Below are 24862 nucleotides of genomic sequence, written 5' to 3'. Positions count from 1 at the left end.
GATAAGTTCCTAAGCACTGCTGCATTAATCCTGCCCTGGACAGAGCAATTGAGCTCAGTGAATTAAGTGTGGCTTTTCACAGGCAATGAAGTTTATACTTGAGTACTTTACTCCCATGACTCAGTGATGTGAATTTGGTAAGAAACCTCAATAAACAGGAGTGCAACAAATATTGTTTTATATTTGGGAGGAACAGATCAGTGGTTACTCAAAGATAATTATATCCAGATGTGTTTATCAGTTGTTCATTCAAGCATAAATAACTAACTTACTTTAAGTTACAGTTCTGACTCGTGCCAGGAATCCCCCTGGCAAACTAAGGAAATTTAACAGTTTTGGAATGGTCACGGGAGATTGCATCCTCATGTTGAATGTCCAAATGGATATACAGAATTGTTTCAATTTTGCTTTTGTATTCTCATCAGTCAGATTCTAAACCCAAGGGAAAACCCTGCCAAACAGGGCTCATTCCTCCCTCCTGGAATACTGAAGTGGATGCTGAGAAAGGCCATCTCCAGTGATTAACTGCAGAGAAGGATTCACAGCTGTCATTTCATTTTAGGGTAAAACGCATCTTTTTAAATGCATCTGGAATGAGATTTCTAAGTGTCTTTGAAAGATGGACTGCAAGCAAAAACTTTCATCTTGGCCTTTCCTGCTCAGTCTTCTCTCAATTTCCTTCTCAGATATCTGACTTTTCCCACGCATGGCTGGCCACATGTGGGCACTTACCTACTCCAGAAGTGGGGAATTCTACATGTTCCTGCTGCATCCCTGAGCCTAGCTTATAGACAATGTAAATTTAAAAGCTTTTTTGTGTCAATTTGACCCTCTCACACCACAGTTTCTTGGCAAAACCACAGGTGACTTAAATGCTGTGTGAATCTGGGCCCACAGTGTGGCTTCTCAAAGCTTCTGTGTTTTATTTGAGTCACTAACTCCTAATATAATAACCTTCATGGGTGTCAAGGCACTATTCCTGTAGTAAGTGCTGTTTTCTTTTTGGAAAAACTCAGCATGAGATCCCTCAGAAATCAACAGAAGCTTTTTGAGTAGGATGGATAACACCTACTTGGCTAATCTTGATTTCATCTCTGCTCAGGGGACAGAACTGCTGCTCCTCCTTGTCCATTTGTCCTGAATTCGCACATCTGATTCACTCCTAAGCTCCTTCATCAGCTTTAGAATATGGATGAGTAAAACCATCACATTAATTTTTTTAAATCCCATTTTATATTCACATAAATAAGCAAAAGCTTAACCATAGGGAATCATGCTCTGAAAAAAGTCAATTTCAACCTCATTATTTTATGTGATTTAAAATCTAAGAACAACATGCTCCAAAAATTTCTTACAAAAGAGGAATACTCATTTATCAAAATATTCAGATGTCTCATGCCTAAAATGAAATTGCATTAGTCTGAGTAGAGAATTACACCTGCAAAACCTACATTTAAAAGGGAATTGATGGTGTTTAGATTAAAATTTGCTTTAAGGCTCAGTGGCAGTGATTCTGCTCCCAAATCTGACAAAAAAAAAAAATAACCCAAACTAATGTAAATTGATTTAATTTCTAAAAATTGTGGTTTGGTAGGGATGTGCATGATAATGTCATTAGAAGAAGGAAGTGAAGTTGCCTTGGTTCAGCAATTGTTCATTTCAGTGGTATGTTTTGATTCCTTTTAATTTATGCTTGACACCAAATATTCAAGATCTGCAAATGTTTCTTTTGGGAGTGGGGAGGAACTACAGACTGATATTTATATAAATATCAAATCTTAACTTTTAAAATAAAATATTCCCTTATAAGTAAAAGTTTCAAATTAGGGAAAACTTCAAACCCATAGACACACACTTTCCATTTTAGCAACTTGATCTGTGCTTTTTAGTTCCATTTGGAACAGCTTTTTCAATCCCCCAAATAATGCAAATTTGAATTTCAGACAGTTCCTTGGCCTTTTAGTTTGCTAAATGTTGCCCTGTGCTCTCTTAACTGCTACGTGCTACACGATGCCAGGAAAAACAATAGCTGTATTTATGAAATACATTACTGTAGCTTCCAGCCCACAATTCTGAGACTTCATGGCTGGAATCTAAATTATGTGCCAGCATGCATGCAGTTGTTATTAATCCACAGCTGGAAATGTGAGCCAGCCCTTAGTATGATATATTCTTTGTGAACTGGTGAACTAATTCTGCAGGTAGAAATTACCCTAATAATTTACCAATTCCCTTCAGCAAATGAGCACTGATTAATTTAGTCCTAGAGCTTATCAAGGTTACTTCAGGTGAGTTTTCACCAGAATGTGTGTACACTGGCCTCCCAATATTTTTTTTTTTTGTTCTGTGTAATAATTAATCTCAGTGACATATTGTCTTCCAAAACCTCCTGACACTTACTAGAAAGTGATTCTCAGCCCGTCTTGCAGGTGACAACATTTCATTCACTCATGTGCAGGTTGCACTGGTTTTCTTGCTCAGAAGATTGTGACTACAAAAACCACCCTGTTCAGAAAGCCATGGCTCCTCCAGGGAATGACAGCTTTCTGGCACGGGCCAGCACCATTCAGAAAACGATACTTGTTCATTTAAAGTGCTGCTGAATGAACTCCATTGGGTAAAAAGGTCTTATGGGAATGAGAGGATGATTATGAAGCCTAAGCAGTCCTCCACCGTTGTCTCCAAGCAATCCTTATCAACTCAAGATCTTACGGAAACACCATAGAAAAGTTTAGGCTGGAAGCGACTTGTGAATTTTGTCAACACTCCCTCTCTCACCTCCAAGTGAACACAAAATCCAAGCCTGTGGAAGTCTTCTGAGCTGCTCCAGGACCCCACACCCATCCTCTTTGGCAGCCATCAAAATAAAGCAGTCCCTTCCAGCCCTGGAATCTTACACAGCTTAGTGAACGCGAGCATGGTGATTGCCCAAGTCTGCAAACCCATTTCAGTAGCAGCACCGACATTTGATGCCACTAGAAGACCATCATTATACTCTGCACCACCAGGAGAACTGTCTAAGAAAAAGCCACTAAGTCCTACCACCTCCCAGATCTACCAGGGCCACCATTCACATCAAGAAAACCAAATTCCCTGAGCGTTGCTAATGACTGCTTTCTTTTTCCATCTCCTTATCATTATGGTAGAAGTCTCCAGAAGAAAGCCTCAAGCTTGGTGAATGGCAAACTTAATTGGATGTGCCTGGCTCAATATTTCTATTTTTGATAGCCTAATTAGAGTGGGCAAAAGACAAACCACTTTTATATTCAGATGGCTTTGCAGACTGCAGTGCTTTTCTTTTATTTATCAAAATCATATGTGTCTACTTTAAGCACTTCATCCTAAAATATCGTGTCCTGGAATCTGACAGAAGCTTCCTGAAGAAAATACAAAAATGGTAATTCAAGAATTTAGGTCATTTATAATCAAGGATTCAAAGCAAGATGCTGGAGACGGCTGAAACAATAGGAAAAGTACCAAGGAGAAGGGCAGGGAATAGTATTCCTGCTCAGATTTCAATGGAGCCACACAATGGTACTTCTAGATGTGTGTCCATTAAAAAAAGATTGTGTGCAGGAAATTTAGCACCTCCATCTCCCTAAATCACCATATAAGTGCAATAGCCTCTTCTGCCAGTTAACAAGAATTTTTTTTTTGGCTAATCTGTTCATAAAGACAGCAACAGATAGTTCTTACTCCAACCTTCCCTGATCTGGGGCAGAAAGGTGCCACTTCAATATGTTAATGAAATCTTCACCCCACTATATGAAAACCAACTGCAGACCAAAAGCACATTCTGTCTTGCAATTTCCTGAGGGTTTTTTTCAGTGTACTGTAATCACAGAATTTACTATCCTGCCTAATCATTCAGTTTGTGGGTATTTGCCATTTTTCATCCAGGTAGGGCAAAAATGCACAGGAAATATATTTTGCCTATTTCTCTCGACTGAACTATCACTTCAAAAGCAGGGTATTCAGAAAAAAAAAAAAAGGAATTTGACCCTGAAATTAATTAGCATTGGGATGTCACATGTAATTTTAGATTGTTTTATCCCAAAAGTAAGACATTTAAGAGCCTACATGTGAGTTTTTTTTAAGGAGCCATATCTCCTAGAGATCAACACAAAGCTGATAGCTTTTTCCTTTACATTCAATAATTACATTTAAAACAAAAACACTGGCAAAAAAAAAAAAAAAAAAGCACACCTCACACCTTCAACTTTTTTACAAAACCATCCAAGCTCATTGGTAGCTCAGACCAAAGCAGGTTTTTATCAGGGCAACAGAGTGGGGCAGGGAGGGAAGGGGATGGTGCAGCCAGTTCCCCGAGGCAGGGCACACAGCCAGCCCTGCCCTGCCCAGGAGCTGCCTCGCTTCCCCAGGGCTGGCAGCAGGGAGCCCCAAGTGCCCTGCGTGTTTGCCAGCCCTGCCAGGGTACAGGGCCAGGGCAGAGAGACTCTGGTGGCACCTGCAGAGAGGGAGCTGCAGCCATCAGTTGGAGAGGATAGATAAATATAATTATTCATAAATAATACAGCCAGGATGAGAACAGTCCTCTCTGCTAGCCGGACAATGCCCTTGCTTACGGATGGGTCCAGGGGTCAAGTGGACTGCTCCATCTCACATCCTAAATGTATGGTTCACCTGCACCTGTAACCCTCCCCTAAAACATCAAGTGTCTGTAACCCCATTGGCCCAAGCCTTGTTCCAGCCCACCTTGAAGCTCCTTGAAAAGGGGGCTCCGAGGGGCCACACAGCCTCTTGGAACTTCTCCCCCATCTTGGATCTTCCCCCTCATAGGACCTCCACCCTCTCCTAGAGCATCCTTTTGTCTCTCCCCTCACCCATCCTCTCAAGCCTTGCCACGTGCTGCATCTGGCAGCTCCAAGCAAGACCCTTCTCCATCCCTAATAAAATTGATACCCCAAGACCCTTCTCCATCCCTAATAAACTTGATACCCCAAGAGCAAACTTCAGAGATCTCTTGTCTCCATTCACCCACACCGTCCTGCAGCTCAGCGCTCCCCACAGCCATCTCCACAGGGAGTGGTGCCAGAGGGGGAGCAGCACAGAGCCTGTCAGCCCTGAAGGCCAATCTGACCTGTGCTCCCCCTGAAAACAGCAGTGATGTCCCAAACACCAGCAGCAAAGCCTGGATATTTTTTATCTCACGCACATGTGGTACCTCCAGCTGCTGCCTGAGGAACAAAGGATGAGGGAGGGTGAGTGGTCTGGCCTTCCTCTGTTAAATTAATTCATATTTAGATACAACTGACACCTCTTCAGATCTGATTCTAAGTTATTTGCCTATGGAGTAAGCTAATTTAATAGGTAATTAACACAAGAGGACATGGACTCATTAATTTTTTTATTTTGTGAAGTCCTCAGTGTCTGATAAGCATTTTTGTGTTTGACTGATGATTTTGTGAAAATAAAAATAAAAGGATTGGTCCTATCTAATGAGCCCAAAATCATTGTACACCAGCAAAAGCATAGCTTTGAAACATTGGTAATAAAAAACACTATCCATGCCTGCTTTTTAATGCTTAGTTTGTCCTTAAAATATTTTGGGTGAAATTCTGTATCATCACACCCAGAGTGAGGCTGGAAAAGGATCAGGAATTTTTAAATGGCTGTAATAAAATGTGATAGCATTCTTGGATGGGAAATATTAGACAGATGGAAGGAATCCTACTAATGCCCAACAATGCATCAAGCAAGGTAATTACATGCTGTAGCCAGGATCCAGTTACTAATGCTCTGCAAGGCACAAAGGTATATGGAATCAACTATTTTTACAGCTGTCATAAAACTCTATTCCTGCTAATATTCCTCTACCTCTCCTACGTGTATTGCCATAAGCAAAAATGTCTGGAGTCTAGCAGAGAAAAATCAGGAATTACAGCAGGACAAAGTCTGTTTTAAACTCACAGCAGAACAGATAGCATTGTGCCAGCATGGGATGTTATTTACAGAAATTCCATTATGTAACCCAGTAAACTCTGGTTACCATCTTAGAAACAAATTCTTTGAAGTTCAGGGCTAATGCAAGCCCATCTTAGAAACTATGGGCAGGTTATTTCTAAGTAAATCAGTATAATGCCAGCAGAAACTCACAGCACACAGTGCTGCCAGGCCAGTGCATCCCTGAGTTTGGAGGAAAGGCTGAGTTCTTCACTTCTTTGCCAGTTTCTCTTCTTACTGTGTACCACATTGAGCTAACCCATAGAGATATGCACATATCACCATAAATCTCCATATCTGTGCTGTGGGAGTAGAAATAATTGGCATTTTCCACAGAGACTATATGGTGCCAAGGGCTGTACTTCACTGGACCAGGGATGGAGCCTGCAGTTGGCCACAGGGGTCCTGCTGACACATGGCAAGCCCCAAACCATTCAGAGAGACAGCATTTGTCAGGAAGAACACTCTGCACACAGCCAGGAAAACTGGAGCCACATTCAGGGCTCATGTCCTGGAAAAAAATAACTACAGTTGTGAAAAAACTACTCTTACAGCCTCCATGGCTGACTCCAGATATGGATTTGTGCCACAGCACATGTCACAGCTGAGACAGCCACAACACACCATATAACTTCAGAAAGCATCAAGCATTCACCCAAAGAGAGTCACACCGTACCTCATCAGAAGGCTTCAGGCTTCTGCCCCTACAGAGCAACATCCCTTCAGAAGGCTGCAGGTGTCTGCTCCTCTTGTCCTTCAGCCCAACCTTTATCCCCTGATGTTGATGCACTGCACCTGTGTGCCCTCTGCTCCCTTTGGTGGTTGGTCAGTGCCCCTGGGCACTCATTGCCTTCAATGCTGCTCACCTGCTTCCCACAGCTGTGCCCAATTAGGGATGAGGCTCCCAATTACCACACCCTGTGTACCTACAGATTTGCTGTGCACAAATGTCCAGTGCTGGGATTGCTCATTTATGGAAATGAACTGTGGAGCTGGCATTTTAACTAGTTGTACCTCCATAAGTGAATGGAAGCTCACTACAGCTGCAATTGTTTAGCAAAGTGCATGGAATTGTAATTGCTTAAGTTTTCTCATATTTTTATCTATCACATACATACTTATAAAGAATATTTTCTCCCGCAGTTATCTTTAACTTATAATTTAATTTGATTAATTGACTTAAAAAAAGATCTGCTTCAGATATGGGAAAGCCAGTGAACAGATTAGAAGCTAGAGGCTCTGCAGTCTTCACTGCACATGGTAGCATTATTTTCTGGAAGATTTCACATTCTTATTTTAATAGCTTTTCCATTAAGTTCAATCTTGCTACAGTTAAGTTATAAAGTGATACTTGCCAGAATCACAGTTACTGCATATCTGAGGTATATAATGATTCATTAATTTAACGAATCATCAAATACCATATGTATTATTAGCTTTTAACAATTATTGTAGCCTTCCCCAGAGCTGTCATAATACCATTCAAAGGGATATAAACAATACTGTCTAATGACTATTGTTAAAGAGGCCATGGAACTTGCTCAGGTAGTTTTTCTTGGCCATGTTAAAGAAAAGCTCAGGTTCAGAAGTGGAGTCATTCCTACTACCTTTATTATTTAAAACATATTCTCATTGGCATTGTCTGCCAGCTTATTTACACAACAATTTTACCTGATTCATGTTTTGCCTCCCTGGATTGCTGGAGCCCTTGCTTTAAGCAACTTAGAGCATACAATGGATATGATTGTGTTAGGTGCTGAGATACTGAGAGGAAACATCCCAGTCCTTTGGGTTCCTCCTTGCACTGAGCTCCAGCAATACTTTATTTAATCATTTTCTAATTGAATCCATGCAGCATTTGTTCTCTTTCAAGGGGAGGGAGGATGTCAGCTAATTATATGCTTCATACCAGGATGGGAGTGATTAGGTAATTATATATCACCAATAGCCGAATCTTCTAGAGGAGCTTTTTCTTGGGGGGGGGACTTTATCTGTTTTCCCTTTCTTTTCAGAGGTTTTGCTCAGTAGAAAAATATCCCTGGGCTTTTCTTTACCAGGATATTGCCACTGGAAAGTTGTATTCTACAGATATCAAGGAGAAATTAAATACAAACAGAAACACTAGGGAAGTATTATAGCAGAAGATCACATATGATGATAAAGCAGTAGCACTTTTGCATATATAGTACAAAGCACACCCTACACTAATGCAAACACCAAGCACAGCAATTTCCATTATCCTTCAGGCGTATTCATCACAGATTTTTTTTTTTTTTGGCCCTAGAATTAGCTTGGAGAATAACAAAAATCAGAGGTTTTAAGTCGATTTCATTTGCTGAGATTAAAGCAGAAAGATTAAATGAACAACAAACAGTGCCAAAAGTTTGGATATCAACACTGTCATTCTTGCAAACTTTTCCAGAGCTATAAATCTTCCACATTTTGCTGAAAGATTTTCCTTTTTTTTTTTTTTTTTTTTTTTTCAGTGACTTGATGAAAGGCAGCAGCACTTTACAGATATTATGAATGGTGCAAAATGATTGGTAGCCTTGGGAATTCTCCCTGCTTGGAACGACATTTAAAATCTATGAAATTTAATTAAAAATACATATATCATAATTGCTGTGCCTAGCTCTCTTCAGCACTCTTCTATCCCATCAAAACCATCCCGTTTTCCATTTTTCCTGCACAAGGGCTCTGAGCTGGCTGCCATGAACTGTTATGACTCTATCAAAAGTAATGGGTGCAATGTCAGAGCTTTTTTCCCTCTGCTACACCAAGGCACAAGCAATTTAGCACCATACAGTTGGGAGTTCATGATCCCTGACACAGTACACTCTAACCATTAAGCCACTGACCAGAAGTCCCACCAAAGATGCTCAATTTGTATAATCCTAAAGATAGCTGAAGCTTTACGGCTTTAAACCATTTTCCAGCAGTCCAGAAAGCCCTCTTGGAGCATGTTTGAAGATGATTTGTTTTTTCATCTGTACTTATACAGCTCACATTCCCTGCCCAGAGCAGGGTGGGGAACTGGGTGATGTTTAAAGTCCTTTCCAACCCAAAACGTTAATGGTTCTGTTTTAGAACGCTACAAATAAAAATATTTTCAGAAAAAGTGTGTGGTTTTCCACAAGTCCATATCTCCATGATGAGGATGAACTTGTTTTGGAGAAAGCAGGTGATGCACAGTAAAGAGTGTAATGTTGAGCAGCAGTGATAAAACCAAGCTGAAAACCTTGCCTGGATTTTGGTTTCCATGCCGTAAATCTCACATCTTCCCTTGTTCTCCACCCAGAAACCATCCTAGAGACAGCAAATAATCCCTTTTATTTGATTGCTGTGAAATCTCCTACTCTTGTCAGAACCACTGATAATCCTCACAGGTGGAACAAGCCCATGGTCGCAAAAGAAATGGAAATATCAGGTTGGTGTCCCCTTTTTCACACAGGCTGGGTGAGAACTTGGCCATCCCTTGGCATCTGGACTGGATGCCTTCTGCAGCACCTCCTCCTCCACTCTTTAACTTTCCTCTCTGTAAAACCAGAGCCACAATTACTGCCCTCCTCTGTGCTTTGTATGGAAATCCATTGATGCCAGTTACTGCCACCCTCAGAACTTCTTTAAAGCTGAAACTACATTCTAATTTAGCTCAATTTAATTTTTTTTTTAATAAGAGAACCTTTACTTTTTATTTTTAAGCAGCCCTTTCAAATTCATATTTTATAAATTCCTTTAGCTTAAATTGGCAGAGCTATTGTCTCTCTTTCATACAAAGTCTTGAAGTAGTACAGATATTAGTTAAGCATTACAAACTAACTAATTAGGCCTTCAATTATCATTGAAATTGTTTTTTTAACAGCTATCTGCTGATATGAAAACCTTTTGATCCCACAATAGAGCTTGAAGTATCACAGTATTCCAAACAAAGATTAGGTTACTCTTACATTAAATGTCTCTATTTATATAGAAACTATTTCTGTCTAAACACTACAAAGGAGATTGTATTATCACAAGCAATTATTTCAGAAATAATTAAAAGTCCTTTTCCCCTTCAAAATGAAATTTGAGCTCAGCTACAATCAAAACACTTCCCAGTTTTGGTTTTGTTACATCAGCAAAACCTTAAGAAGTCACCTTTCAGAAGACAAGCTATAGAATACCTTGATATATTTAATATATTTTAAAAGAAAGTTATTTTCTCAAGGAAAAAAATTCTAGGAGACATCCTTTCTAAACACCTTAACAAGGAGGAAGTCTCATGGTCTTTAAAAAGATTCTGCTGATGGTTGATTGCCTTTTTTTTAAATAATAAAAAAATAAAATAAAAAAAACAACACCCAACTGACTGCCTTAATTACAGTGTGCAGCAGCATCTCCTCAAATTAAAGGTTATTGTCAAACACTCTGCAAGACAACGCTAAACCAAATGGAAAGATATAAAAATACATCCCAGGGTTTATACAGCAGAGAGCTGGAGGCAACAGGCCTTGTTTTATGGTGAATTAAAAAAAAAAAAGGCATCATTCTCATTAACATTCATTGTGCCTGAATGGAGCCAGAAATTGCCCTGGTGTCTATATAATTAGCTTTAACACTTGCTTTAATAAAAGAAGGATACAGGAGGATGTGAACTATCATTTTCTGCAGGTCTTAAGTACTCAAGGAACCTCTGCTAGGGAAGAAAGACACTTTTGTGCCCCTAACTAAAATAATAATAACAATAATAATAGTAATAACAATAATAAAAACATCATTAGCAACTAGCAACTAGGTTTGGTTTAGTAGTGACATTTGTGTCTGTCTGCCAAAAAGCTGGTGGTGAGGAATGAAGAAGCATCAGCAGGGAGGTAGACAGGCACCTTATCAGTTCTGGGGAGGCAGCACCACAAACCCCTGCCCCTCAGATGAGGTTACAGAGCATCTCAGGAGAGGATTTTCATCACAAGGCATGGGAACAACAAGAGGACAAAAGTAGAAAGGGATTAAAGAGGCAGAAAAGAAAAGGAGCATTTCCTGCACCCTTCTTCCTTCATATTGCATCATGCTGTGTGCAAAAAATATCTTTTAATCCCTCAAGAGAGACCCCCAAGAAGCAGCACAGACATCCAGCTGAGACTCAGATGCCTTTGCCTGCAGCACTAGATGTATTTTTAAGGGCTCCCATCACCCACAGATCTGGTGTGACTCTGCTTGACTTGTGAAATCTGATCACAGCAGTAGGTGATATGACTTTAGGCAGAGTTGTGGCTCTAAGGAAGAGAGAAATTACTGTAATGCAGCAAATAACAGCACCAGAAGCTCTGTACAACATGACTTTCAGGCTGATTAAAGCTTCCTTAGATGCCAAATTTGTATGATCCTCTACCAGCCTCATTAACTGTTCAGAAGCTGGTATTGATGGGGGTTTTAAGACAAAAGAATGTAACTCCCAAACCATGGAGAATGAGATCACACAGCAGCTACTTCATCTCCTGTAGTCAGCTCCAAACAGTTTGCTGTGAGTAAAATAAACATAATTACTGATTCTTATGGAGGAACAAAGGCATTATTTCTATTCTTATTAATCAGCTCAGCACAGTTCACCATAACATTTTCCTACAGATAGAGATTACCTCTCTTTTCCTCACCACTGATGGCTCCAACTGCACCAATCTAAAGTTGACTTCAATGAAGCTACTCTAAGCATAAAGGAAATGTGGTTATACTTGAGGATTGCAAACCTGATGGGTTTTCTGGGCAATTTGAGATGAAAGAATCACAGAATGCTGTGTGTTGGAAAGGACCAACACTCCTGCAATGAGCAGGAGCATCCTCAATTAGCTCAGGTGGCTCAGGGCCCTATCTAACCAAGCCTTGAATGTTTCCAGGGTCGAGGCCTCCACCACCTCTCTGGGCAACCTGTTTCACCATCCTCATCCTAAAATACTCTGTCTTACATATATATGACCTCCCCTTGTAGCTTTGTTCCTGGACAAAGGCATCAGGCTTTATCATCCCTCCATCCCTGCCTGTTGGAGACACCAGGTTCCAGGCCTAAGTGTATGTATGACCATGAGCCTGACTCCCCTCAGCTGGACCAAAAATGCTCCAAAAATATGAACTAATATATTCTGTGAAAGCACACAGGCCTCATTTTGTTTATTCTGAGCAGAAGCTCTGAAATGTTACACCTCAGCAGATAAGACGCCTGTGCTCAGGTTTTAGATCCATAGGGTGCTTGGAATGATTAAATCAAGGGAAAAACATGCCAGAGGAGGAAATGAGCTCCTCCCCCATGCTCTCTGGTGCTGTCTCACCTGCTTTTAAGCCTCACCACTGCTCCCCAAAAAGCCAAGTCATGTCTGTGCCTCTTCCCATGTCCCTGATGGATGGCAGCCAGAGGAAAGCCAGGAAGCAGAGAATGAGAGACTGGAATATGCTTGCTCATACTTCTGAGTGATTTTGACAATAAAATAAGCTAAAAGCAGGCAAAAAACTACTGCTTTGGAAAACGTGGTGCATGGCAGATTTACAAGCTCATATGGTGAAAAGACTGGAGAATTAAAGCTGGGTGAAGATTAAACTTTTTGTGTTTAAAGACTTCAAGCTCAACACCTGAAAGCCACCCTGATCCGGAGATCTAAAGGGGAGGAACCTGTATCAAAATCAGCTAAAAAATGCTGTCTGCTCATCTCAAGCCCCCCATTTTTATGCCTGCCTTTTCCTTCTGTAAGTTTAACTTTAAAAAACTGAAGTAACAAAATCATAAAAGAAAACAATTCAGTGATTTAAAACTCCACAGAAATTTTAAATTGGAGCTGACTCTGAGTCTTCTTTCCACAGAAGAGTTTCAACTTAGATGAATTGCTGCTATTTTCATATATATAGCAATGTATAATAAAAAATGTATACATTATGTGTATAATTATATATGTAATTGCTATAAAGGACAGCAGTACCCTCATCTTTGCTGGTCCCAAATGCCTCCTCAGAGGAGTTGAAAAAGAAGCAGTTTCTAGTTTGGAGGTGAAGATAAAGGGAGGGAAACCACCCAGAGCTTTGCACACTGCATTTTGCCAGCAATGATGCAGAAGGAAGGGTGGATGAGTCCTGTGGAGCGTGCCAGTGACTGCACGGGCTGCTCACACAGCTAATGGGGAACGTGTTCAGAAACCAGCTTGCACCACAACAAAGAAATTAATCACAATTTGTTGGCACGAGCCTGAAAACAATTTCTCTGGGTCTGTAACGACTGCAGTTGTATTGGGCTCCAAGTCTCAACAGCATTTACAGTCATCAAAATGCTGTACTATAAACATTTCATGAGGCCAAACTTCCACTGAATGTAAGGTTTTTGAAAAGAGAGAGTATATATAGATAGATATTTTTAAAATCCAGATTGCAATTTGCCAGCACAATCTCCAATGTCTTGTGGTTATGAAAGTCTGCAAAGCCAGTGGAGGAAAAAGAGATTAAAAATGGGATGGGGCAAATACTCAGGGTTTTTCCCTGTCACCATGCCTCAGGATTGAGATACAGCACAAGTTTAACACGCTGCCACAGCTGGGACTAACTCATAGCTACAGCCAGAGCATATTTGATCTTTTAGACATAAACATCTTTTATTTTCCTTAAACGCAGCTTGAGCACAGGACTGGTCCAAGAGCAAAAGAAGGATAGTGGCAAGAAAGTCTGCAATCAGTTTTTCATCTGTCCCCTAGGATGAAAGAGGAATATGTGAGTCATTTTCTTGTACAATGGAGAAGCCTGAATCCCTCTGCATCTGGTTAAAGCCAGGGACTGGCCAAACCGTATTCTGCTGTGATTTGTCACAGATTAAATGCAATCATAAATGTTTCTGGAAGTATTTTTTCATGGGTTTTGAACTCGGCCATAAAACACTGTTCTTTCAGTGGAATTTCAGCCACAGAACTCCTATACTAATGCCTGAAGTGATCAATAAGTGATAAATGACTGACATTCTGGTCCTATACACTGAACAATGGAATGTTGAAGGACAGTGACACTTGTTCCCATGGGATTTACTTTATTGTTTTATGTGTCTTTTCAGACTCATACTTTGAGTTTTTTTTACACTAATGTTTCATAAACTGCTATTGAAGCAATAAAAACAGAGATAGAGAAAGCATTTGGGAGTAATGCCTGCATTTTCACACATCTATTGCATTATTCTTTCTGAGATGCTGCAGTCTGCTAGGAGGAAAGGGACTCAGGGTTGCTTTCTTCCATTTTATTTAATTAATTTTTAAAAGCAATATGGTAATTCTTGCTATGTGGAGTAGCTTTCCTCTTTTAGTCAGCCCTTCCTAAAGATCCTTCACCCACTGCCAGATGAAATAGTAACAGTGAGTGAAGCAGTATTTATTCCATCATGCTCCGTTTGGGTTACCTTAAACTAAATCTTCTCTCACTATACAGTAAACTTCAGTCTGAACAGCTATTTGGGGATTGAAGTAGTTACAGAAAACGAGCAGAGATGTTGTTCTGAACCTGGTGCTGGAGGGGGGAACCCTGCCAGGAAGGTGGGACCACCTCCCTCGGGAAGAAGGCGGAGATGGGCAGGGCTGAGACGGGATCTCCCCACTTGGTCCTGTGTCCGGGATGCTGTGCCGGCTGTAACCATCCCCTGCTGCCTGCTCAGTGCCTGCATGAATGTGCCCTGTAGGAGCCAGCACAGGCCAGGAGAAGCCAGCGCTGCCCTGGGGTCCAGAACCCTGCTGGCTGTGTGTGCCCCGCATTCCCACGCACATCCCGCAGCGCCGGCGGCTCGGGGGGCGTACCTGGAGACTCCCCGATTGATCTCAACGAGCAGAGGATGAGCTGTGTGTCATAACCTGGCCGCGTTTCATGTTCAGAGAGAGATTCGAGCTCTTTGAATAGCTCTCAGCTTGTTCCCCGGGGAGCCAGCCCTGCTGGCAGCCCTCAGCCCGGGTGGCGGCTGGGATTTATCCCATGGGAGTGCTCCAGCTCTGGATGCAGCCCCAGCGGAGCCGCGCACAGCCGGCTACCGCTGCCCTTCATTGCACAACAGGCTCAGGAAAACGCCCCCAGAGTGGAAGAAGCACACTTAAATAGCCTTATGTAATTTCAAACTAATACATGCGCGGGTTAGTCCTCCTCCGAAGGGAGGGGTCACGCTGCGCTAGCCTGGTATCCCAACAAAGCCCTCCCACCAGCTGCTCCAAGCTGGGACAGCCCAGACTACATCAGCAGGAGCATGAAGACATTCTGTCCCTAACTTGGTCTTCAGGTCACACTCCTGTCAGTCTCAGCAGCCTCTTGGGCAGATGAGCAATGCTCTCTTCTCACAAGGTAAACCCCCACACCTCACATCCCGTGCTGAATCCATCCCGAGGGCAGCCTGGCTGGTGTGGCCCTCGCCATGCTCTGCACGGACAGCCCCTCCTCTGATTGTGCCAAAAATGAGCCCCTGGTGTGCTTTGGAAGGCTTTGATTCCCAGTCTCACCTCTCATTTGTGAAGTCTCTGGTTAGCCAGTGCTGCCCACCATGGAGTTTGGTGTTCAAACAAGCATTCCATGCTTCCCCCGGGACGTAACAAACATACATGCACAGACCAAGCCTCAGTTCCCACACCCATCCTCTGTCCGTCCATCTCCACGCTTAGCACCACCCCACCCCCTAATAATTAGGATGCCTAAATGAGAACAGAGCAGATTTAATTGAGACTGTTTTTTCCATCTGAGGCACGGTGCCCACAACCTAGCGGTCCTGCCAGAGTGGGAAAACTGGAGGAGCCAAGGAATACTTTGACCATGGTGTTACCTAAGTTGTGGAAACCTGTTTTGTTCCTGAAGGAGTAGATTAGGAGTGTGGGGAATATCATGTTTAAAGCAGCTTGACACTACTTGGCGATTTCTAGTCACTGTCCGTGTGATCTGTGAAAACCCCAGAGTTAAATGAAAACAGATTGAAAAGGCAAACACAGTCATTATTTCTGCAGGGAAAGTGCTCTATCCTGGGGATACAGCTTGGCAAACTGGGAGCTTAGGAAACACAGGGGGGAGTACATCTGCTGCAGTAATTTTCCTTTTCACCTGGTTCCTGCTGTGCTGCACAGCGGCACCGCCGAGTAGCACCATGGAAATACACTCCTGCACCTGTGCTCCCCTTTGTGCCCACTGTTAATCTGGAAAACACTCATTTTTGCGAGTGTGCATTCCCTATTACCAGCATCTGACGGCTTTGGCTAAGAACTGGAGAGGCAGTAAATCAATATTCAAGTTTGTTCATGTTGGTAATAAGGGAAGAATAATTCTGATGTTCTTGGGATTGTCTTTTCTCTATGCAAAAAGATCAACCAACTCCCCTACACAGATTTGGGGCATGGAAATTTTCCTTCTAGTTTGTTGCAAAACAGGTTTTCAGCAGATGCAAGGAAATCCTTATGCTTCAAATAGTGTCTTCACTTTCTGTATTGTATAATGCTCACATGAATGGCTCCACAATTATTCCAGACCAAATTCTTTAAATCTACTCACAGCTTAAAACTTGTGTTTAATAGCTGATTATCTTACCCTTAAAGAAAAAATATTATTTATAGATTACAGTGCACTTTTTCAATCTCAGCCACTTGTTCCTGGTTTAGTTAGCACTGGCTGACACACAAAATATTAATGATAAAAACACTGTCTCTGGGTTGGGAAATCTCTGAACCACAAACAGCTAGAAGAACATTTAGAGAAAAAAAAAATTGAAAATTTACCCTGTTGTACTTTTCTATTCACATCTGATATTGGTCATTGCTAATGACAGATTGCAGAGCTGGATGAATTTCTGGAGTGTCCTGAAATGGCTGTTCTTAAATCCATCATCCCATCCTGGCAAAGAGGAAAGACTTACCCTTTTTAGAAAATAGGCTGCATGTAAATGAGCAAAAAAGCTCAATGTGAGCCAAAAAGCTCTTTAGTATCAATTTAGGCACAAATTTTGCTACCTTTCCTCAGGTGAAGGGAATCACACTTTTCAAATACTACTATGATGAATGGATTGTAACTGCTGAAGTCTCGACCCCATGAAAATAAGAATGTCCCTGAATAATTCTGTTCATTAATTTCACATGCTAAAAAAAGTAATTAGCAAAAACATTTCAAAACCAACTGCATCCAGTTTTCTTGTGGGAAATCTCAGCAGAGCACAAGCAGAGAGAATTAACCACGGTGTTACCAGGGCCAACATTGCAAGAGTCGGAGCGAATGCGCTTCTGCCTCGCTCTGGGTCTGCAGTGAACAGCTCTGGCAGCCAAATGAGGACTCTTAATTATGCACCCTCTAATCATCTCAAGATTTGCTTTAGCAGTGACATTTTTAGACATGCCAAAGAGTGAGCTGCATTTTGAAGACTTCAGAGATGACGTGAACCTTTCCTCCCTGCTTTCTTCTCATGCAACTAAATGTTGTACATCACGTGTCCAGGTGCTTTTGCTCCTGCTCCTGTATGGAGAAGTCCAGCTGGAAGGGAAAGTATGCCACTTGGTCCTCTCCAGCTTCTGAAAAACTTCTCTGCTTTGAGCACTGTGCCTGTAGAAAGATCTTGTCTCTCCACACCATGAATACCATCAAATGACAGCCTTCAGAAACAGGCAACCCCATTAATTTGTCAGCAGGCTGACAGCTAACCAAGGCACAGGGGAGACGTGAAATGTTAGCACAGACAGAAACGTTCAGACTGCTTTATCTCCCCTTCACTTCAGAGTGTTACATTAGCAGAAAACTGGCACCAGGACACAAAGGCTTGGTTGCATGCTCGGTACTGCCTCTCACAGAGCTCCCACCTGTCAACGAGGGTCCTGGATAATTCTGGGTTTTTTTTCCTTTTTTATTTTTTCTTTTCTTTTTTTTTTAAAGCTCTGATTGCAGTAGGAAAAATGAGCACAACTCCAGGGAGAGCTTGGCAAGCTCTCTCCCCGAGCCACGCTGCTCAGCACGGGCCAGAGCAGTGAGGTGGTCCCTGGTCCCAAGCCCAACCATGCAGGAATCTGCTGGCAGAGCAGCCTCCAGAGAGGAGCTGACTCCTCTCCCACTGCTCCAGCAGCCAGCCAGGAGCTGGAGCTGGCAGCACCCAGCTGCATGGACAGCCTCCAGCGAGCTGCGCTGCAAATGCACAAAAAGCAACAGGAAAAAAAAAAAAAAAAAAAAAAAAAAAGCAGGAGATGAGTTAATGCCAGACAACAGGTTATTCAAGGCAGCAGAATTGCCTAGTGCTAGGAGCAGCCCAGGGGCTTTTCCTGACGTTTTTTTGAGCCTGTTCAGTGACTGACAGAGCAAATGCATCCTCATCTCAGTCTTTGTCCCTTGTTTTCTGTGCTTTGGGATTTACTGGCAAATAGCAATAGCAACACCTTTCGTGAGCGCAGTAAGAAAAAAAACAGCAACAGAACTATCACACTATTATTAAAGCTGGAGCGAGACTGGAATGTTTTGTTATTGGGGAAAACACAATGTGAACTAGATAGCCAGCATAATGGAAAATGACAGAATAAATCATAATAAAGGTCCACTCTGTCATTTATGGATAAAGTTTTGAGTTTTAAAGTCTCTCTATGACATTGCCTAATGTTCACCAAGATAAAACCAATACACAAAAGCTCTGCTCACAGCTCTCAATCTAAGAGAAGAGGTTTTAATTACTTAATATCTCAAAATATTTTTTTCCCTAGGAGATGCAGGCTTAAAAGTCATTACATCAAAAAAGTTATCGGGGAAAATAAAAAACCAAAACCAACAACCAGACCCCAATGCCTTATTCTGTCCCCGCAACCAGCAAATTACATTTAAATTCTAAAGGTTAATCTGTCTGTTACCTACATACACATTTGGAGACTTCTTTATCAAAATTATCTGCCAACTAGATTTCCCAGTCCCATACCCTGTTTCTGTAACTCTTTGTAGCACAAGATGATTAGGATTTAGATCAAGGCCAAACTCTCCAAGGGCCTCCAACATAAAGGCTTTAGTTTGCTGTGCCAACCAATCTCAGTTTACTTTTGGAAAATAAATATAATACACAAGCCAAACTGTAGCATGGATCTCACAGAAGACATGAAGCATTATTTAATGTGATTGTGTATATTCCATAGAACAAGAGATTTAAACCAGGTGTTGAGTAATTTTATTTAAATATTATTACAGTGCTTATCTGAAGAAAATGTCTGTCTCTGGGACATAATAAAACTTATTCAAAGAAGATTCTTTGCTTCCATGAAAAATAGCCACTGAATTAATGGATCTCATACTTTGTTATTTTGGACTGAGAACTTAACAAAAGAGGATCAATAACAGAAATCCACAGAAAAGAAGTCAGAAGATAATGACAATTTTGCCATTCACCTAATCTTAGGAATCAGTCGAGCCATGTGTACCAGCTGCTGGGATCTGTGTGAACCAGAATACCTGGGGGGTAAACCCATCATCTGCAGAAGGCACGGCCAAACTCCTGCACACTCAAAAACCCTCTGCAGAGAAATCATGGTGGCTCTACGATCTGAAAAAGTGAGACAAGATCACAGAGCCAAAGGGTATTATTGCAAGGACCAGAAAACTTCCCTACCTTTTCTAATAACACATTCAAGAAAAATGAGTAGCCACTCAAAGTAAGAGAGCTTTTCCTTAAGCTGAAAATACTATCGAGAAACACTCATCAAGGCAATAATTAACGAAACCCCTTTGAACTTGTTAAGAACTCATAGCAACTGAAATAGTTAATTTATTGGCCCTTGTGGTATTTACAGTATATAATGGTCACTTTAAACAGAAGGACATGCAGCAAATCTTCTGCATATGCTCAAAGCCACAGGAATTAATGCCAGGGTCTGAGGTTTGCTAGCCTGGGCTGCTTACTGGACACACAAATCATGCTTCATTTAGCACTACATGAAAGTTAATCAAGTTTAATAACCTTTTCCTGAAATATCCCAGGAAATGAGGTAGAAAAATTAAAACAGTTAGATGTCTGCTGAAAAGCAAATATATTTATTATGCACTTTAATATACACAGGGATTTTCGCTTAATATAATACAAGGAATAAAATAAAAATTTTACAATGTGAAATTCATTCAATGTACATTAAAGGCTATTTACAACACACTCCAGGAAAAAACAGTCTATCTGCAAACCAAGTTAACTGAGGAGTTCAGATGGGGACTATTAAGCATAACAGACATTTGCATAGCAGAGTAACTGAGGAGGGAAAACACCTTTTTAGTTTTAAAGAAATGGTAATGTTTTCAATACTGTTCACAGAGAAGACAAAAATGCATCAATTGTGCCTTGGTATCTCTTAATGCATTTCTCTCCAGATGAGTTTTTCCACAAGTACACAGTATTGATATCCATGTCCACAAAACAAGTCTTTTTCCCCAGCTCTCCCATCAAGAATTTTGGATGTCTTGTGGAGATGACCTTGGAAGGACCAGTGAAATGGGATGAAGAGAAACAGGATTTCTGTTTTATTCAGGTTTTTTGGGTGGTGAGAACTGCTGCCCTGGCAGAAGGAGCTGTGCTGAGTCACAGCTGCACCTCTCTGCTCACCTCCACTCCATTTACAGATGGGAAAGGGCAGAGCAGAGGGAGCAATGGGGGAACAGCAACTTTGCTTGGCACCCAAACCCTTGATAAATGGTGATGCTAAAAACCACACGCAACAGCAATGTCGAATTACACAGACCATCTGAGAAAACAGATGATTTAAAGCAATTCATGCCCCATTCCAAAGGGATATGCAAAAATGTGGCAGAATTGTCATTCTGAAAACATTTTTGACAGGTCTACTTTCTGCTGATACGGAGAGAGGGTTTCCCCAGTGACTGTTTCAAATGTAAATACTATTCACACAAAACCCACCAGACTATCTCTAAGTTGTGGCCCCTTGTGAAATTGGCCATATTTTTAAGTCCTCTGTCCACAAGGTGCAACTCATAACAACACAATAAAATTAAATAAATATAATCCCAATGACAGTCAAGGTCAGTAGAAAAAAAGTTGGCGTTCAGTGATCCCTTTCCACAGAACAAAACATACATCTAATCACTAAGGAAAGTCATATTCTTGCACAGTATTGCAAATGTACTACACTTGAGGTTTGGAACAAGTTTGCTGAGAACATTTTGGTACTTTTTCTTTTCTAAACCACTAACCCTCTTAAGGCCATTCTGCCAGACTCCTGTTATGTTTATTTTATAATTGTCCCACAGGGACAAGAAATTCAATACATGAAACATTCAGAGTAATCCATATTGCCGTGTATCAGCTTCTAACATCTAATTTTACTATATGCTGAATGCCTGACTATAAAAGATTTTTTTTTTTTTACATTTAGGAAAAAGCAAATAACAATGGAGGTGCAAGATTTAAAAGAAGAAAAGTATTCTGATGACAGTTGATCATAATAACCAGACATGGAGCCCTTCAGTACCTCAGAATATGCATTACATCTACATCTAGAGGCCTTTCATCAAAGTTCAAGGATCTTATTAATCATCTATGAAAAATAACCTCAGCTCTTTATCATCTTATTTCTGGAATGATCAGAATTAGAGTATGAAAAAGATGAAACCCAAGCCTTTAGAAGAAACACTTGCATACAAAAATAGGCTTATTTTCTAAAGAGCAAGGCTGTGTAATGGTGAATAGTAGAATAAAGCTTGCATTTGTAGGAGAAAAGAACCCACTTATTTCATTTTATCACTTGCAGAACTGTGCAAGTAAGATGTGCACATTCAAAGGGAAAACTCACACTGCTCGCTTTCACAACAATGACCTTGACTTTGCTCTTTTTCACACAAGTGAAATACTTCTGCTGTAAGAGCGGGAAGCCAGCTTTCCATTATCCATGGATGGGCTCTCCTGACTGCTGATTCACCGTGCTCCAGGTACAGAGACACGCTGGCTCTACCTAATCCCCGTGAAGCAGTAACCACATTCATACCAGTTTGTGCTTTAAGGAGTTATTGTCTCAGGACAGGGCTAACTCAGCCATCTCTGTACTCCCCAGGCAACGCTGTCTCTGTTTTTTTCCACTGCGCTCTCGCTGCGGATTCTCTCAGCCTTGCTCACAAAGGGTCTGTATTTTCCATGGTTTGCTTTACTGACATTCCCAAAAATAGTCCTTTACCTTGGAAAAGAGAAAGAGCTGTTTCTAATGTATAGAGATATACAAGAAAGCAGGATCAGATCTTTTAGCACCTCAGACATACCCATATTAGTTACCTCATCACCATAGCAATAACAGAGCCTATTGCAGACCAAGTGTCCAAAACTTGCCTATTGCTTTCAGTGGTCCCAGTCTGCCATCCAGATTTGGTGCTGTAGTACCAGAGAGTGGATTTTTGCCTCTTAAAAATCCCAAAGACACTGCAGGTGGTTGCAGTCCGACTTCTTTGCCACCACTGAACAGCAATTACACAGACAGAACACACAAGTACAGTATTTATAAAATACTGTTAAAAGACCTGTAATTCTGGAGGGAACCTTTTGAAGTACACGGGGAACTGACAATACATGACAACAATGCAAATGTGACAAACTCGTTGCGTATTTTCTTTAGCCACAGAAAAATAAATACAAAAAGCACTGCCTTTTCCTTAACACAGTTCACTGTGGCACATGCACCTCTACCAAGCGATCTGGAATAGGAAATCCGAATTCCTGGTTCTTACCATTTTCAGCTGTGGTCAGGGAAATACAGCATATATCTTTCTGCAATTAAAAAAAGTGCTCGTTCTGTGTTTTAAATACAAAGTACACAAAATAAAATTTCGAAGCACAGAGGGTTATACTGAGAAGGCAGCCTGAAAATGTAGGCACGTTACAGTAATTAAGGTAACTGAACTGTAGGAATCACATTCTTGAATTTCTAGGTGGACTAAACAAGCATTGTTTGCTTTCATCCCAGCCAGCTGATAAATCATTGGGAGCAGAAGCGCTTCTGTTCACAGCATCATGGAATTGGCCTGGAAGTATAAAATAAAAACTTTAAGCTTTGAAATAGTCTGTAACACAAACAGCATTGTCAGAAATAGAGCTGTATCACCCCTAATTAAAGTCAAAAGCACACAACAACAACAACCTGATGAGGAAAAGTGTTTCCTGCCTAACCCCGGTCCTGTGATTGATTCCCTGTGCTCTCTGCCATCCCAAGAACCTGCAAGGTCCCCACAACACAAGAGTTTCCTGGTGGGAAGCAGCAGCCAGGAAAGGAAAGCCATTCCTGTGGTGCTCCTGTGGAGTGTTTCTGATGTGATTCCCCACAGGTGACTCACTTATCCACCGGTCAGGAAAATTACCCATTTTTCTGCTTGAGATTTGGCAAGAGAGGAGGCAAATTACAGCCTGTGCTAAGCAATTCATAATCCACACAGATTTGCTCTAAACTCCAATCTTTAAAGTGACGCTCTGGGAAGTGTTAAGAGAAAAGCAAAAGGAACCATTTGGTTATCTACACCTCATTTTTTAGCCATTTGTAAAACCAAGAATTTCACTAAGAGAAACCCTGTATTTTCAGTAGCACACCATTTGTTCTAGACAAAGCAAAGCCAAATTTTAGTGTGATATGTGGAATGTTCAGATTTCTTTATATGCTGTTTATATTTTAAAACCAAGGGAGATGTAAAAATTCACCAAAACCAGGCTTTTGATGACAGGTCAGGTCAGATGAACACATTCTACGTCAGAACCATGCAATGGATTTACAATAAAGTACAACATGAAAGCAAGCAATGAGCATCAGGTGCAGGCACGTCAGAGTTAGGAAATACAATCCTTAATTACATGTTTCAAAGTTTTACAGAAGCAGGAAAATATTACAAACAAATTCTAATCCTGTTTGGGCATGATGTACTACTGTGGGAATCTGAAGTCCTTGTAACTTTTACAAAGATTTAGGTACTTTTCTCTCCCAGCTGATGATTTCTCTCTATGTCTGTTCCTGCTGTCCTGCCCCACAGCTCATCTGACCCTTAGGTAAAATTTGCATTTTACAAATTTTACAAACATCTAGAGCAGATGTTTCTGAAACACTGTATTGTTTCAAACATTTTAATTGAAGCAAAATACCAACCCAACAGGGTCCTGCACAGTATTCTATTGCTCTACAATTCTCTGTGGACCTCAGCTACATCTACAGATATATTCAATTAAAATCAATTTCCAGAACATTTTGGGAAAATGCCTGTTTATGTGTTTTTGACAGCTGAAAACCTTCCATGTGTGGATTCTGCACCCCCTTAAACTGTCCTAGAAACATGCTGTCTTTGATGACCTGCAGCAGAACTGAGTCAGAACTGGCAAGAACATTCTTGTTCTAAGGAGCAGCAGCCCGAGCTGTCCAAAATGCTGCATTCACAGGCAAAAAAATGTTTTCAAAAGTGAGCGAGCAATAAGAGGTGGGTACGCATTTCATAAAGATGCTGCTTCTCTGAAATTCCAATAGAAAACATATTAACACATTCCAAATACCCTAAAAAATATACACCTCAACAGGAAGAGGGAGAAACATAGAACTATTTTAGCTGACTCACTGACAATTCATATCTGAAAAAGAGACTGATAATTACTTTTTCAGCTTAAAATTCAGTATTGGAGAGGAGGTGAGATATCTAAATGACGTTCACTGATTAAGAACAACACAATGGTCAGAAAATTGGTACCATAACATAGATTATAATTTTGCACTAAGAAAAGCCACCTCTTTTATAGGAGGACTATCTTTACAGTAACAGAAATACAAAATCAAAGCTTTAGAATAGTAATTTGTACTTACGCTTCACCCTTAAAATCCACATTCAGCAAAGTGGTTGCCTATAACTTATAAGAACCTTTAGAAACTTTCTGAAGAGCATTTTTGTAAATAATAAAATAAATACTGCATCTGAATATATC

At 40.9% G+C, this 24862-nt stretch overlaps 1 protein-coding gene across 1 annotated transcript in view; it reads right to left on the bottom strand.

The window, feature by feature from the left end:
- Positions 1–19935: 19935 nt before the first annotated feature.
- The window catches only part of ANKRD50 (ankyrin repeat domain 50), a 39005-nt gene continuing 34078 nt past the window's right edge, over positions 19936–24862 (bottom strand). Inside the window, exon 5 of the mRNA XM_085579310.1 lies at positions 19936–22935. The gene's annotated coding sequence lies outside the window, so the exon portion shown is untranslated. The remainder of the gene's footprint in view (positions 22936–24862) is intronic.

The sequence above is a fragment of the Lonchura striata genome, chromosome 4 (genome assembly GCF_050655825.1).
Source record: "Lonchura striata isolate lonStrDom1 chromosome 4, ASM5065582v1, whole genome shotgun sequence".
Lineage (NCBI taxonomy): Eukaryota > Metazoa > Chordata > Aves > Passeriformes > Estrildidae > Lonchura > Lonchura striata.
The sequence above is the reverse complement of the archived record's forward strand: the minus strand, read 5'-3'. Positions and strand labels throughout refer to the sequence as shown.